At 47.7% G+C, this 16,447-nt stretch overlaps 1 protein-coding gene across 5 annotated transcripts in view; it reads right to left on the reverse strand.

Moving 5' to 3' along the window:
- Positions 1 to 15,519, reverse strand: part of ZDHHC7 (zinc finger DHHC-type palmitoyltransferase 7) — a 36,428-nt gene extending 20,909 nt beyond the window's left edge. The window contains exons 1-2 of one of the 5 annotated variants that reach the window (XM_055299765.2): positions 15,220 to 15,519; positions 606 to 691 (exon numbers count right to left, since the gene is read on the reverse strand). The gene's annotated coding sequence lies outside the window, so the exon portion shown is untranslated. Of the gene's footprint in view, positions 1 to 605; positions 692 to 6,242; positions 6,345 to 15,035 lie in introns of those variants that run through there. The other 4 variants (XM_063612513.1, XM_055299764.2, XM_063612515.1 and 1 more) reach the window with 4 other exon arrangements.
- Between the last annotated feature and the right edge of the window lie 928 nt (positions 15,520 to 16,447).

Here is a 16,447-nt window from a genome sequence, read left to right on the forward strand (position 1 = left end):
CACAAGCAAAAACTTTCCGTTTCAGGCCAGGTGCAATGGCTCACGCCTGTAATCCCAGCACTTTGGGAGGCCAAGGCAGGTGGATCACTTGTGACCAGGAGTTCAAGACCAGCCTGGCCAACATGGGGAAACCCCGTCTCTACCAAAAATACAAAAATTAGCCGGGCATGATGGCGGAAGCCTGTAATCCCAGCTACTAGCGAAGCTGAGGCAGAAGAATCGCTTGAACCTGGGAGTCAGAGGTTGCAGAGAGCCAAGATCACGCCACTGCACTCTAGCCTAGGAAACAGAGGGAGACTCCGTCTCAAAAAAAACAAACAGACAAAAAAAACAAACCACTTTCCATTTCAGGTGTAAAGTGGGGTATTCCCCTCATCTTGTAACACTGGCCAAGAACTCATCAATTCAATTCATGGAGTCCCCTCCACAGATACACCCTCCTTTTAGGACCGGAAGGCAGCGGGTGAAAAGGAAGGCGTGCCTATCAGCTTCGCACCACGCCTCTGCTTTGCCACATGCACAGGTTACCTTTTTAGTAATATACAAGCTACTGTCAGCTGTGAGAAAGGAAACAGTGATTAGACCCTAAATAATCACACTCTTACCTCACAAATTATTTCTAAACATCACTTGAACATTTTGTGCCGTTTCTTCAGGATCTTAAGGCGCATACTGTCCTATGTGATTGGATCTGAAAGATAATAAAATCTGATTAGAAAAAGTGATTTATTTTATGACAGACGTGTGTCATATTTCTTAGGGTATGATTAATTTTTGGAGTGTATATAAGCAACGTAACATTTGACACCTCAAGTTCTGTCACTCAGAACTATCCTTAAGCATGAAATCATTGCTCTTCTAAGTTTTCATTACTAGGTAAATTCACAATCCTGGAAATCAAGTAATTTATTTTAAATATTTCCATTTACCCTCCTGCTTTTTTAGCCCCAGTGTTAAACACAGATCTATAAGCTAAAATCTCTCCAGAAAAATCCCCTACGGCAGACCAAATTTGGCTAGCCTGAACTTCTACCTCTGATAAGCTGATTTACTGGCCACATTAAAGGAATCACAGAGCCCGTGAGGCAGAGGCGGGGACTAAAAGGGCAGGCCCTGCTGTGGGACGGGCGAGGAGGTGAAGGAAGACACGGGAACCCAGTGAGGGCCACTCAGTGAGAGCAGAGACTCCTGGCACGCATCTCCCACATGGCTCCCCGAACCCTGACAGGTGGGAGGGTCGAGGAATCCTCTCTAGCACTAATATGACCCAAGAAAAAGGTCTAAAGACTCCGCAATGTAGGCAAAACCCAACAAAAGGGTCAGATTCACTGTCAGACCTCCCTAAGTTGAGGGCCACAAGGAAACCCCCACCACGGACAGAGAGGTTCCAAGTGCTTGTCGTAGCTCCATTATAAAAAAACAAAGTCCAGGCAGGGTGTGGTGGCTCAAGCCTGTAATCCCAGCACTTTGGGAGGCTGAGGCGGGCGGATCACGAGGTCAGGAGATCAAGACCATCTTGGCTAACACGGTGAAACCCTGTCTCTACTAAAAATACAAAAATTAGCTGGGCGTGGTGGTGGGAGCTTGTAATCCCAGCTACTTGGGAGGCTGTGGCAGAGAATTGCTTGAATCTGCGAGGCAGAGGTTGCAGTAGGCCGAGATCGTGCCATTGCACTCCAGCCTGGGCGACAGAGCAAGACTCTGTCTCAAAAAAAAAAAAAAAAAAAAAATTAAATCCAAACATGACTCATGAAAAAGCAGAAGACAGAAATGAAGGGTAAGAGTCCAGAACACGCACAATGCACAGAGAAAAAAAATGTCAACAAGGCACAGGTGAAATTCATATTCTTCGAAAGAAGAGATTGGTTCTGTGAAACAAACAGAGAAACGGTTTAAGAACTTCCTGGTTCTTCAACAAGGAAAATACAACAGTCTATATATTCTAAATTTTCTTAAACAGAATTGGACAAAAGAGTAGAAATGTCCCAGAGAGGAGAACTAGAGGACAGAGAGAAAACACTGAGGAGAGAATGTAAAATAAAATTAGAAGATCGGGTCTGTAATCCCAGCACTTTGGGAGGCCGAGGTGGGCGCATCACGAGGTCAGGAGATCGAGACCATCCTGGCTAACACGGTGAAACTCCGTCTCTACTAAAAATACAAAAACTTAGCCGGGTGTGGTGACGGGCGCCTGTAGTCCCAGCCACGCGGGAGGCTGAGGCAGGAGAATGGCGCGAACCTGGGAGGTGCAGCTGGCAATGAGCCGAGATCGCGCCACTGCACTCCAGCCTGGGTGACAGAGCGAGACTCTGTCTCAAAAAAAAAAAAAAAAAAAAAATTAGAAGATCGGGTCAGGAAGTCCACCTTCCAAACAACAGAGGTTGAGCAAAGGGGTCCCCGGGAGAAAAGGGCGCAAGCAGATCTCCTTGTGGTAGGTTTCGACTCTGGCTTCGGCGCGCCGGCTGCCTGGCTCCTCCACTCCATCTGTAGCTGAGATGCTTCCACGACAGTGCTTTTTCTGCCTGAGACAACCCTCAGCTGCTGTCTGTTGTCTGAAACCAAGAGCCCTGACTAGTTTCTGAAAACATACTCTGGGGTGTCTCCCAATAACCCGAGATGGCTTGCTGTCTCCCGCCCCAGTGTGCCACGCCTCCACCTGCACTCGCTCTGTCGAGGTCCCTGTGCCCATTACACTGACTGCAAGATCCCTCAGGGGTTGCTTCTCCCTCAAGCTTCTGCCCAGGCCCTAGACAAACACTGACACAGCACTGGTTCCCCAACAAAGCTCCAGCTCTCAATCCCTTCTGAACCTTTTTTTTTTTTTTTTTTGAGATGGAGTCTCACTCCTTTGCCCAGGCTCGAGTGCACTGGCGCTATCTTGGCTCACCACAACCTCCTCCTCCAGGGTTCAAGCAATTCTCTTGCCTCAGCCTCCTGGGTAGCTGGGATTACAGGCGCATGCCACAACTCCCAGCTAATTTTTTGTATTTTTAGTAGAAACGGGGTTTCACCACGTTAGCGAGGCTGGTCTCGAACTCCTGACCTCAGGTGATCTGCCTGCCTCAGCCTCCCAAAGTGCTGGGATTAGAGGCATGAGCCACCGTGCCCAGCCTAAATGCAGTATTTATATATAGTAACTTTATTCAAGTATCTATGCACCAGCCAGAAACTTGAAATGCTTAGTAATATTTTGAACTGTTTTCCAATGAGCTTATCTTAGCAATGTCTTAAAATCGAAAACTGGTTTGCAAAATTCAGGACTGTGAATCACAAGCATCAGGTCTACACCAGATTTTCTACAATGAGATCAAATCTCCACTTAATTTTATAAATTTAAAAAAGTAACCACTTTGGAAAGCAGTCTGGCACTTTTTCAAAGTTAAACAAATACCTACCCTGTGACTCAGAGATTCCACTTCCAGGTATTTACCCAAGAAAAATAAATATGAATATGAACACAAAAACTTGTCCGATACTGTTCACAGCAGCTTTGTTCATAATACCCCCAAACTGGAAACAACCCAAACCCATCAACAGGAAATAGATAACAAACATTGGTATATTCACATAATGGCATACTTCTGAGCAAAAAAGCAGGAAAATATTACTGATACAAGCAACATGGCTAAATCTCAAAAATATTATGCTAAATGAAAGAAGCCAGACACGGAAGAATATACACAGTGTGATTCCATGTGTATGATATTCTAAATGAGGCAAACTCGTTTATTTAGAAAGAAATCAGAATAAGGATTTGAGCACAAGTAGAAGTGACTGTGGAGAGGGCCAAGGTAACATTGTAAGTTGACAGACATGCTTGTATCTTGAGAGGGAAGTGGGTGACACAGGCATATGCATTTGTCAAAACAAAATACAATTTGCTGTTTAAAAAAAACCCAATAGACTATACACTTTAAATTGTGAGGCTGGGTACAGTGGCTCATACCTATAATCCCAGTGCTTTGGGAGTCCAAGGCACGATCACTTAACCCCAAGAGTTCAAGACTAATCTGGGCAACGTAGCAAGACCCTGTCTCTACAAAAAAATTTTTTTAAAAATTGGCCAGGCGGGGCCTGTACTCCCAGCTGCTCAGAAGGCTGAGGCAGGAGGATCACTTGAGTCTCGGAGGTCGAGGCTGCAGTGAGCCGTGTTTGTGCCACTGCACTCCAGCCTGGGCAACACAGCGAAACCCTGTCTCTAAAATAAAATAAAATAAAATTGTGCATTTCACTGTACATTAATCATGCCTCAATTAAAAACATGAGCAGGAGAAAAAACACCCAGCACAGGTATGTACGGCCGGTGTGACAGTGCAAGGGTGCGGCACAAGGCAAGTCCCAGCGAGCGGTGGAGACACTTTTCTTCCTGGATAACCCACGTTCCTGAGTCCAGACCCTGTCTTGGATTTATTTGTATCTGTAACTTCAAGCAAGCTTCTTAAGCTCTTCACCCTTACTTTTTTCCTTGGCTATAAACAGAAAATGTATTTCTCAGGAACAGACTGAAAACAAGTAAACAAAAGATACAAGTATTCTCTGGTGATCTGTGACTACAGAAAAGAACCAAGACATAATTATTTTTACCACTGCACTGCTAAGAATGTCCACCCTAGAATCTGGTATCCATGTTTATATTAAAATACTATTTAAACTTGTCATTGCTTTACTGTTCATACACCCACTTCAGCCCCATAAAAAACGGAATTAAGCAAATCTGTTTTAGGACAGAAGCATACAAAATAAACTCAACCCCTGCCACGAACAGTCCACTCAATTCAAACATCAGTCTGGAGAGCTGGGGGGTGGGCATCCAAGCACATACTCTGTGCAAGGCCTCAACAATGTGCAGCCAAAGACAGCCTGAGCTACAGGAGCAGAGCGCACACAGCAGCGGGGTGGGAATCCAATGTGCAAAGTGCTTTCCCCAAGTTAGCAGCAAAGTGTGATCAGGGAGAGAAACGAAAACAGCTACTTCTGGAGGAACCAGAGAAACTGTCAATAAAGACAACAGACAGCATGGGTTGGTCCCAACAGACCAGCAAGGTATGGACAAGAGAGGACAATCATGTGAGACAGCGCAGAGGCAGAAGAGAATTCAGCATTCCAGAGGGGAACGTGACCAGAAGGGCAAGCCTGAGGTCCACTGTTTCAGTGCCACACTAAGGAACCTGGAACTCTGGACTTCACTCTGCTGGAATGGGAGGCACCAGACCTTAGGTAAACCAGATGGTTTAAAAGATAACTGGGGCTGGGAGCGGTGGCTCATGCCTGTAATCCCAGCACTTTGGGAGGCCAAGGTGGGTGGATCACGTGAGGTCAGGAGTCCAAGACCAGCGTGACCAACACGGCGAAACCCCGTCTCTACTAAAAATACAAAAATTAGCCAGGCATGGTGGCCAGTACCTGTAATCCTAGCTACTTGGGAGGCTGACGCAGGAAAATCACTTGAACCCCGGAGGCTGAGGTTACAGTGGGCCGAGATCGCGCCACTGCACTCCAGCCTGGGCAACAGAGCAAGACCCTGTCTCAAGAAAAAAGAAAAAAATTAAGTAAATGGATGGCAAGAGCCAGGCTTCTCACTGTTGGGGTGGAAGTTTCCAGGTAAGCAAGAGGAGGAAGCTAGAATGACCTACGTTTTTGGTTTAAGAAAGATACAAGCAGTTGCATATGGAAATATCTACAGCTATGTATACACACATGGGTTAGCATCCACACATATATTTACTTGCTCTGTCAGCTGAGACAGCCTAGAAGCAACACACCAACAGCCACCAGCACACCTAATTCCCAGATCTTGGTTTGTTGTTGTTGTTGTTGAATATTCAAGATGGGATCTTGCTATGTTGCCCAGGCTGGGCAACAAGCGATCTTCCCATGTCGGCCAAAGTGCTGGGATTATAGGTGTGAGCCACCTCAGATCTTGGTTTTTAATACCATTCTCTAATAAATAAAAGGAACCAGGACTGAGGCAAAAAAAAAAATATATATATATACACAAGATGAGCTTGGAGCATCTTGTATTGCCAGAGAATAATGAAGCGTTCACAATACACACACACAATCATGGGGACAGGTGGGCTCATGAAAAGGACATAGGAACCAAGTGAAAGAGCTCCCAATGGCCAAAGCTTTTTCCAGGAAAAAAAAATAGTATTGCTTTATAACTCGAAGCATCAAGTAAACATGCACGAGTCCAGACTGATATAAAGTACTGGCTGAATAAACAGAAAATAGACAAATACCCAGTGCCACGAGTCCAAGGAATGTCCGCGGCTCCTCCTCCTCCGGCAGGGAAGACGCCGCTCCCCACCCCTCAAGTATGGCCATTCGCAGGGACGGTTTCTAACGACTGGAGTGTGGAAAGGAGGAAAATAACTTGACTGAGGAGAAACTTGGCAAACACCACCTCAGTCGGCCAGGTTTTCAAGGCCACATCCATAGCAATGAGTCGTGTGGACAGAATGCAGCCTTCACAGGCTGTGGCGAGACAAGCTCTCTAACTGCATCACCCAAGTCTAGTCATAAGGAAAATATCAAACAAGTCCCAAGAGAAGAGCATCCTACAAAAAAATCCCTGACCCGCAACACTGCTCACAACTGCCAATCATCCAAACAAGGAACGCCTGAGAAAGCACCACAGCCAAGAGGGGCCTAAAGAGACGTGCCCACTCATGTCCTGTGTGATCCTGGTGAGATCCTGGGACACAGAAAGGACATTAAGGAAAAGCTGAGGAAATCTGAATCAAGTGTGAATTTTATTGACAGGAGAAAGCGTGGGTGGAGTCGGGGGGGATGGTCGACAAAGCAAAATGATCCTTCCTCCCTGGAGGAAGAAAGGGGAAACCCGGGGATGAAGAGAAGTGAAAGCAGTTCACACTCAGGAAGACGAGTGCTGAGTGTCTCAGCAGAGAGGAGGAGCGGGGCTGCGGCGCTGGGAGGGCCTATGGAGACCGTAAAATGGAAATGGGATGGAGAGGTGGCAGCCAAGAGGGGCCTGAACCGTCACCCTGTGGGGCCCAGAAAATGCTGACACCTTAAGTGTCTCATAGAGGATGGGAATCGCTGGTCCTTTTATCCAAAATCCCAGGCCAGCACCGTCAACTTACCCAGGGCTGGAGATTAGCCAGGATGATGGGCTAGAAAAGCAGAGTGACGAAGGCAAGACCGAGATGCAATTGGGAGAGGCCAACCTCAGAGTGCAGGGGGCAGGAGGAGAGGCCTGGTAAGCCAAGCGACCAAAACTCAGGGCACTGAGGGCCCGAGGAGCCTGAGAAACAGACTCAGAGGAAGTGAGGGGCAGGACTGAGGCTGGGTCCAGGGGGGAGCTGTGAGATCCGGAGGCAGTGGTTCCTATGGGCCGTGCAAACAGGGGGCCACATCCCAGGTATGTCACCAGCCCGGATGAGTCAGGGAACCTGAGTCAAGGTGCGGAAGGCTACAGAGGGAGCTCACGTCCTCATTCAACTCACAAAAGGCGCACAGCACTCAGCTGACCCGCTGCAGTGAGCTGATGGCGATCGCGCTCCTAAGTGATCTTGCCAGCAACTGGCAATCATGAAATATTCAGTTTGTCCTTTCAAATCCTACCATAGGAAATGATGCTCTAAGAAACCATGATTTTCTACTCAAATTACTGAATCCAAAGATCAGAATATTACTTTTAAGGAAAAAAAAAATCCACACCAGAACATTAATCCAACTCAAGCCAAATCTCAATGATATGCTGGCACATAAGTCATACAGCGAATAGTGACCTTGCCTGACCTTTCTAGAAGGGCATTTCATATTAAAATACTTAATCACTCTACAGTAGGATCAGAACACTGCAGATCAAAAACATGGCAAAGTGGGGGAATACACACAGCACACAATGAACCGTGGAAGTGGGTGAGGGAACGCCAGTCTCAGGAGTGAGGGGCCTGGGGGACAACACTGACTTCCCTTCCCCCTAGCCACACCCGGTCTCTGACTGGATACTTCTCCTCCACCCATGTAAACGCCAGGAGCACCCAGGCTTAGTCGTCGGTCTTCCCTTCATCTACATGTTCTCCACAAAGGAGCTCATGGGGAACCTCAGTTTCATGAAGTTTAAACAAAAAAATATACCTGGAAAACTCTCAGGCTGACAATGCATCACTAAGGGTGTCTATCCAACTGGGCACTCAACAACTCCAGCACAGGAGGGTCAAAGCAGAACCTCCCCCAATCAGTCACGACCCAACCCTTTCCCATCTCAATAAACGGCACACCACAACCAAAAAAAAAAGGCCCCGCCCTTCATGTATCTCATTGCCCACCTCTCCACATCTAGCTGATCAGCAAGTCCTATAGAGTGCACCTCTAAACCTACCCCAAATCCAACCACTTCTCCCACCTCCTCACCCGCCCAGACCAAGGTCCCATGAGCTCTCACCTGGGGAGTGCTCAGATCACCTGCTAACCAGTCCTCTCGCTACTCTCATGCTCTGCTCACCCAACAGTCCAGTCCCCCATGCAGCACCCAGCGTGGTCTTCTACAGATATATATCAGATCATGTCACTCCCCTGCCTAAGCTTGTGCAATCACTGCCTTTTCAGTGAGAATAAAATCCCACCCCACCCCCCACTCCACCCCACCACCATGGCCTAGAAAGCCCCACTCCATCTGGAGCCTGCTGGCCTCCCTTCCTAGCAGCCTCTCCCTGGCTGCTTGTTCTGCCATCACCTCAACAGAATGTTACTCATAGTATCCCCAGCACTCCCGGATTCACCACGCACTCCACAAACATTTGTTGAGTGAATAAGTAAGGGAAGGAGGGTGCTTGAGGGAGACAAGAAAAAATAGAAAGAAAGTCCACAGGCAAATGACAGGGGTGTGTGATAAGCTCTGCCAAGGGAGTGGACCAGAGGCCCAAATGAGCCTGGCAGAAAAGGAGTAGAAGAGAAATGCACAAGGGTTACAGAGGAAGAGGGAGAAGCGGGTGAAGAGAAAAACCCCACCTGCAGCGAAGTCACAACTTCAGGTCCAGAAAACACGTGCGCAGGACCTCACTAGAGCACGCAGGCCAGATGGGGCGGTCTCCAAGGAATGCTTACTCGTACCCAAAAGGTTCCCCTTTCATCCCTATACAAGAGCCACAACCTAACTTTGACAGTCAAATGGAGCAGCTATTTTTAAAAATCCCAGCATGTTAACTAAACCCTCAAGAAATCTAAATCCAGAAATAAAAAGAACTCTAGAGTTCCAAACGTCATTAAGTGTCCTGTCCCAGGGAATAGCAGAGCCTGAATCAGGCTGGTATTCCCAACTTCCTTCCCTATCTTCCTAGAGTTTCCTTGTTTAATACAAAATGAGCTTTTATAATGCCAGATTAACCAGAGTTCAAAATACTAAGAAAATATGACATGCTAACAATACATTTAGCTCTCAATTACAAGTTAATGACAACATAAAATATTTGAAGGTGAGAAGAAAGGCTATTTACTGAGCATCTACTGTGTGTCAGGAGATTTACGCATGTGACCACCACCCTAAAAGCTAGGCATATCACGAGCTCATTTTCAGGACGACAGAATTGAGTTTTAGAGGCTAAGTGCTTTGCTCAGATCCACAGCCAGTTAGAGTGGAGTCAGAACTGTTTTGACTCCAAAGCCCATGTTCTTCCATTAAAATACATTGGCTTCCGGAGCACTCAGTTTTAGAAAGTGCGTTCTGTAATGAGTAAATTGAATGTGGGGAATATGGAATCTAAGAATTCAAAACATTTCAGTGAACTGTAAAAGCTGGTCTCCAATGAGACTGGAAGCCTCTCTAGCTGACTGCTCCTCCTCACGCGGTGCTGCAAGTGAACTGCAGTGTTTCCGGGTGAACCAAACCACCAGCTTAACATAGAGCTAGCGTCTTTTTCCAAATCAGTGACATTCCTCACGCAACCAGGATTGATTCACCACCTCGTAGCCTCTGGACACAAAATTCCTCCTCCTCCTCCATTCCTACATGTATGACGACACTTCCCACTTACAGCTCTCATCCTTCTCTTCTCCCCTTTCCCACAACCCAAGTTTAGGCAGCCCTCATCTCCAGCCTGTACCTCTGCAGAACGCTAACTTCAAGGGTCACTAGATTCCAATGACTCTCCACATGGCTGCAGGAGTCACCGTTCAAAATCACAGCACAGGCCAGGGGTGGCGGCTCACACTTGTAATCCCAGTGCTTTGAGAGGCTAAGGCAGGAGGAACACTTGAGTTAAAAGACCAGCCTGGGCAACATAGCGAGACCCTATCTCTACAAAAAAATTTTTTTAATTAGCTGGGCGCAGTGGCACACAGCTGTAGTCCCAGCTACTCGAGAGGCTGAGGCAGGAGGATTACTTGAGCCCAGGCGTTCAAGGCTGCAGTGAGCTATGACTGCAACACTGTACTCCAGCCTGAGTAACAGAGAGAGACCCTGTCTCAAAAAAATTAAAAACCTAAATAAAAATTCCTTGAAAAATAAAATTAAGTAATTTTAAAATAATATATAGGGCTAGGGGCAGTGGCACCGGTATATCTGTAATCCTGGCACTTTAGGAGGCTGAAGTGGGCAGATCATTTGATCTCAGGAGTTCAAGACCAGCCTGAACAACAAGGTGGGACCCCATTTCTATAATTTTAAAAAAAAAGGAGCCAGGTGCAGTGGCATGCACCTGTAGCCCGCCCCAGCTACTCAGGAGGCTAAGGTGGGAGGATCGCTCCAGCCCAGGAGGTTGAGGCTGCAGTAAGTTGAGATCATGCCACTGTACTCCAGCCTAGGTGATAGAATAAGACCCTGTCTCAAAAATAGTAATAATATTAAATAAAACAAAACCACAGCACAGGTCACAAAATCAACCTGTTCTGAAACCTTCTGGCTCTCCCAACCTTTCCAGGCTCAACATTCCCCACTCTCTTCCATATGATGCTCCTTTGGATTCCCCTTACCTCGCCTTTCATAGCTCTGTGGTTTTGCTCCTGTTTCTTCCAACTAGAATTCCTTCTCTGCCTTGCCAAATTATTCATTCACCAAACAGTTTTCAAGCACCCACTACCTATAAGATACTGTAGAAGAACACAGTGTTTTCAAAACCGTAAGATGCTGAACCAGAATAAGGCACTGTCTGGGCTCCATACGGAGTCTGGGTTTGATTAGAGGATTAATAGGATTCTATTGATATGTTTTTCAAGAATGGAATGGAGACTGGGTGTGGTGGCTCACGCCTGTAATCCCAACACTTTGGGAGGCCAAGGCGGGAGGATCACAAGGTCAAGAGGTTGAGACCATCCTGGCCAACGTGGTGAAACCCTATCTCTACTAAAAATACAAAAATCAGCTGGGTGTAGTGGCATGTGCCTATAGTCCCAGCTACTCCAGAGGCTGAGGCAAGAGAATCACTTGAACCTGGGAGGCAGAGGTTGCAGTGAGCTGAGATCGTGTCACTGCACTCCAGCCTGGCGACAGAGCGAGACTCCATCTCAAAAAGGCAAGAGATAGTAAATGATAATTCACATTCCCATAACAAGCAGACGAAAGCAGACACAAGAGTTAACATCAGGAAGGAGGGACTGTCTCTTCCTCGGAGGCAAAGCAGAAGAAAATGACTGATGGATAGATATTCAAAGACATTTTAGTTAGAAGGGAACTAAGGTTGAGAGCTGTCCCTGTGGCCTGTGTCTCCTCCATGTTCTAGAAGGGACAGTCATTTGTCAATGGCAAAGCACAGCAGTATACAGTATTTTCAAGTAGGAAGGGACCAGGAAAGAAGTAGGATATGTAGTAAATAATTTAACCAGGCCAGGCACAGTGTAACATGCCTGTAATCCTAGCATTCTGGGAGGCCGAGGCAGGTGGATTGCTTGGGCCCAGGGGTTTCAGACCAGCCTGGGTATCACGGTGAGACCCTATCTCTACAAAAAATAAGCTGGGCATGGTGGCGTACACCTGTGGTCCCTGTTAACTGGGAGGCTGAGGCAGAAGGAACCACTTGAGCCCAGAAGATCAAGGCTGTGGCAAGCCATGATCATGCCACTGCACTCCAGCCTGGGCAAAAGAGCAAGACTTCCCTCTCAAAGCAAGCAAACAAACAAAAAACAATTTAACCTTATTTAATCTTACCCAAAAAGAGGTCTGGCCTTTGTCCTCAGCTAACAATATGATGTAGGGTGAGGGGGGAGCTCTTTGTCACAGGGTATCAGTCTATCTGGGAACTGAGATCAACCATGTGGGCAATCAATCAATCAATCAGTCATGCCTGCATAATGCAGCCTCAATAAAAACTGACCACCAAAGCTTAGGTGAGCTTCCCAGGCTGGCAATACTCCATGCATATTGTCACACATCAATGCCAAAAGAGTAACGTGATCTGAGTCCACCGGGAGAGGACAATCGTGCTTTTGGTACTTCCCCATCTGGTACTTCCCTGGACTCCACCCAAGGGTGGTTTTGGGAACCACCACCTACACCCCCCTAAAAAAAAAGCCAACTTGCAGTTGGTATCCCAAGTGAGGGCAGTCCTGTGTGGACTGGCACTATTCCCGCTCAACTTTATAGCTAGCTAACTGGCACATTCCACCTAAACTCTTCTCAGATGTTACAACCGAAGGGTCACACAGCAAGTTGTTAACACTGATCCTGGAGACTAACTTTGGGAATAAGAAATTCCAGTGAAAATGACAGTTTTGACTTTATGTTCTGCTCTAGGGTTTGAAAAAAAAAAAAGGGTCGGGCACAGTGGCTAACGCCTGTAATCCCATTTTGGGAGGCTGAGGCGGGCGGATCACCAGAGGTCAGGAGTTGGAGACCGGCCTGACCAACATGGACAAATCCTGTCTCTACTAAAAATACAAAATTAGCCGGGCACGGTGGCTTAGGCCTGTAATCCCAGCTACTCGGGAGGCTGAGGCAGGCGAATTGCTTTAACCCAGGAGGTGGAGGTTGCGGTGAGCCAAGATAGAGCCACCGCACTCTGGCCTGGGCAACAAGAGCGAAACTCCGCCTCAAAAAAAAAAAAAAAAAGTACTTCTAAAGTTAAAATATTAAAGAAACATACCCCAAAAAGCTGCTTTAGTAAAATTATCTTGTATAGTTGTCCAATCAGGAAAACTATTCAATATTCATCCCAAACATTAACTTTCTATATGAACTTATTTCTAGACCCATTTCCTTTGTTAATTTAACAAAGATTGTATTATTTATATCAACAAAGCATCCAAGCCAGTAGGTAAGTTTCATAAGAATGTAAAAGTACGTTCATACTTTTGACTGAATCAAGATTGTTCTTATATAAAGTTCATTTCAGTGCTTTCTTTATCACTGAGAGGGCCATTCTATTCATGCTAATACTCTTCTGTTCTTGAAGAGGATTTGTTTTTACAGTTCATTGATTAGCAGGGCTGTAAAGTTTCAATTCATTAATTTGTCAACTGTGGCAGGCTCTGAGCCAATGGTAGCACAAGAGTTCCCATTGTTATTTAGCGAATCCTTTAGGAATTATCTTTTCAAATAGTCTTCTCCTTCAACTCTCAAATCAGAAGTCAATGTGGGCCCCTAACCTGCTATTTTCCAAAATGTTCAAGAATTGCAATTTAGTTAATACTTCAGTTCCATTCCATATTTCAAATATCCCAAGAGCCTTTCACTTTAACCAGTTCTGACTTTTTTTTTTTTTGAGACGGAGTCTCACTCTGTCGCCCAGACTGGAGTACAGTGGCATGATCTGGGCTCACTGCAATCTCCGCCTCCCGGGTTCACGTGATTCTCTTGCCTCAGCCTCCCTAGTACCTGGGACTACAGGCGCCCACCACCATGCCCGGCTAATTTTTGTTATTTTTAGTAGAGATGGGGTTTCACCGTGTTAGCCAGGATGGTCTCGATCTCCTGACTTCGTGATCCGCCCGCCTCGGCCTCCCAAAGTGCTGGGATCACAGGCATGAGCCACCGTGCCTGGCCAAGTTCTGACTTTTAACAAGCAAATTTAACAAAGTGACTTTTTTTTTTTTTTTTGAGATGGGGATCTCACTCTGTTGCCCAGGCTGCAGTGCTGTGGCATGATCTTGAACTCAAGTGATCCCCCAACCTCAGCCTCCCAAACAGCTGAGACCTCAGGCGTGTACCACCATACCCGGCTAATTTTTTTATTTTTTTGTAGAGATGGGGATCTCACTATGTTGCCTAGGCTGCTCTCCAACTCCTGTGCTCAAGTGATCCTCCTGTCTCAGCCTCCCAAAGCGCTGGAATTACAGGCATGAGCCACCGTGTGCGTACCAGGCCACAAAGTGACTAAAAGGTGATTTCGGGTATGTTAACACTGTAAAACATAACAAAAAAGAGATTCTTCATCTGTGAGGTGAAGAGTTCAGAAAGAAATATTAATACACACTGACCTAAATCTCTAAACCCCTTGGGACAGTAACAGTAAAATATATACATACGTGCGCTTAACTGCATACACTAAGCAGACTGCAAATGCAACACCGTAGCAGCGATTTGCTCAGCCCTGTATACAGCCCAGGCAGTAAAAGAAGCTACAAGGCAGGTAGCCGCATCAACACTGCTTCTTACACTCCAATTTAACTGCCACAATAAACTCGTTATTCATAAGCTAATAAACTGTGTCCATCTAACTGAGTGTGACAAAGTTGTAGAAGGAACCACACCAGGAGAGGTGAGCCTTACTGCCCTGAAAGCTGACCTGACTGTCCCCGATGCCCTTTCAGGCAACTAACACCCAAAGATGACTTGACGTGGAGCAAGAGGGAAGATTAACTAGGAAGATGGGCAGAGAATAAAAAAGTTTACAACTTAAGATGAAGAGAAGCCACAACGCGAAGTGCGAGACTGCTCATTGTAATACATGCCTATAAAAAAACTCTTTACAGCTTACACAGGGTTTATAGCTGCTCTGTAACCACCACCCCGTCATTAGCCACACAGAAAACCAGGGCTCGGAGAGCTGAGTGTCACGCCCAAGGTCAGGCAAAAAGCTGGGGCTGCAATCCGGGCCCTATCCCGAGAAAGCAACCACGGAATGACAAGGGGGCACCTGGAAGGGAAGTCAGGTGGCAGGCACGGAGGTGCCCCTAGGAAGTCCAGAAGGTCGCAGGTGTGCGGCGGGGTGGAGGAGACAGAGCGGCGGGACCGATGGAAGGACAGGGCAGGCCGGGGGCCAGAAGTGGCCGGGAGACCCGGGAGTGAGCAGCCCGCTCGGCCCAGCCCGCCGCACTCACCCGAGGCCCGGGCGGGGTCGGCCGGCGCTGCGGCTCCTCCCGGCCTGCGGCGGCGGCGGCGGCGACTGCAGCGGCCGAGGCAGGGACGCATCATGCGGCCGCGCTCATGGCCGGGCCGGAGCGGGCCCCGCGGTTCGGCTCGGCTCGGTCCCCTGGGTCCCGGCGGGAAGGTCGGAAGGAGGCTGCCGCCGGGCAGGTCGGAAGGAGGTTGCCGCCGAGCAAATGCTTGAGCGCGGAGCCCTGGCTGGATAGCGGGGCGGTGCGAGCCCCGGAAGTGAACCCGGCGAGGTCAGTGACGTCACGCCGGCGCAGTTCCGGACGCGCTGCTCCCGTGGAGAGGGGCGCTCGAGGCGGTTTGAGGGGACCCGGAGGCTCTTACAAACTGGCAGTTCATTGAGAAAAGGAAGCTTGTAGTCATAGCCCCTCTCGCTAAGACAGAGATGCAGCCGAACTGAAGTCCAGAGGAGAAAGGATAGGGGCTACGGACTGCCGCAGAGTCCAAGCCACGCCGTTAGGCTGCGGAATCGAGTTGGGAGTGCCCTGAGCGCAGTGTACCCGCGCCCGCGGCGGTGTCTCAGAGGCAGCTCCAGGTGTGGCCTGTACTATGTGCGGGGATGTGACCTAAGGAAATGGGAAAGTAAGGGGGCGGGAGTGGAAATGGCTGAGCCAGAAAGCACTTGAGAAAAGAGGAAAGCGCCCTGAACTGGGGATTGGAGGCCTGACTCCTGAGGTCCGCGGAGCCCCCGGCCTCCTCGAGAGACTTGGACACTAGAGCATCGCCACAGTCCCTTCCATATAGGAAGCCCTAAGTGTTTGAAAGTAGGAACATGTATTTTAAGGCCAGGCGCGGTGGCTCACGCCTGTAATTCCAGCACTTTGGGAAGCCAAGGCGGGCTGATCACTTGAGGTCAGGAGTTCGAGACCAGCCTGGCCAAAAATGGTGAAACCCCGTTTCTATTAAAAACACATAAATTAGCCGGATGTAGTGGTGCACGCCTGTAATCCCAGCAGCTACTCGAGAGGCTGAGGCAGGAGAATCATGAACCCGGGAGGCGAAGGTTGCAGTGAGCTAAGATCAAGCCACTGCACTCCAGCCTGGGCGACAGAGTGAACAGTCTCAAAAAAAAAAAAAGCAAAATTATGACTCTCACACAAATATAAAATGAACATGTGTCAAAGATTTCATTTAACTCATTAATGGTGGTATATATACACTGCTCCACTAGAT

This window comes from Symphalangus syndactylus, chromosome 11 (genome assembly GCF_028878055.3).
Source record: "Symphalangus syndactylus isolate Jambi chromosome 11, NHGRI_mSymSyn1-v2.1_pri, whole genome shotgun sequence".
Lineage (NCBI taxonomy): Eukaryota > Metazoa > Chordata > Mammalia > Primates > Hylobatidae > Symphalangus > Symphalangus syndactylus.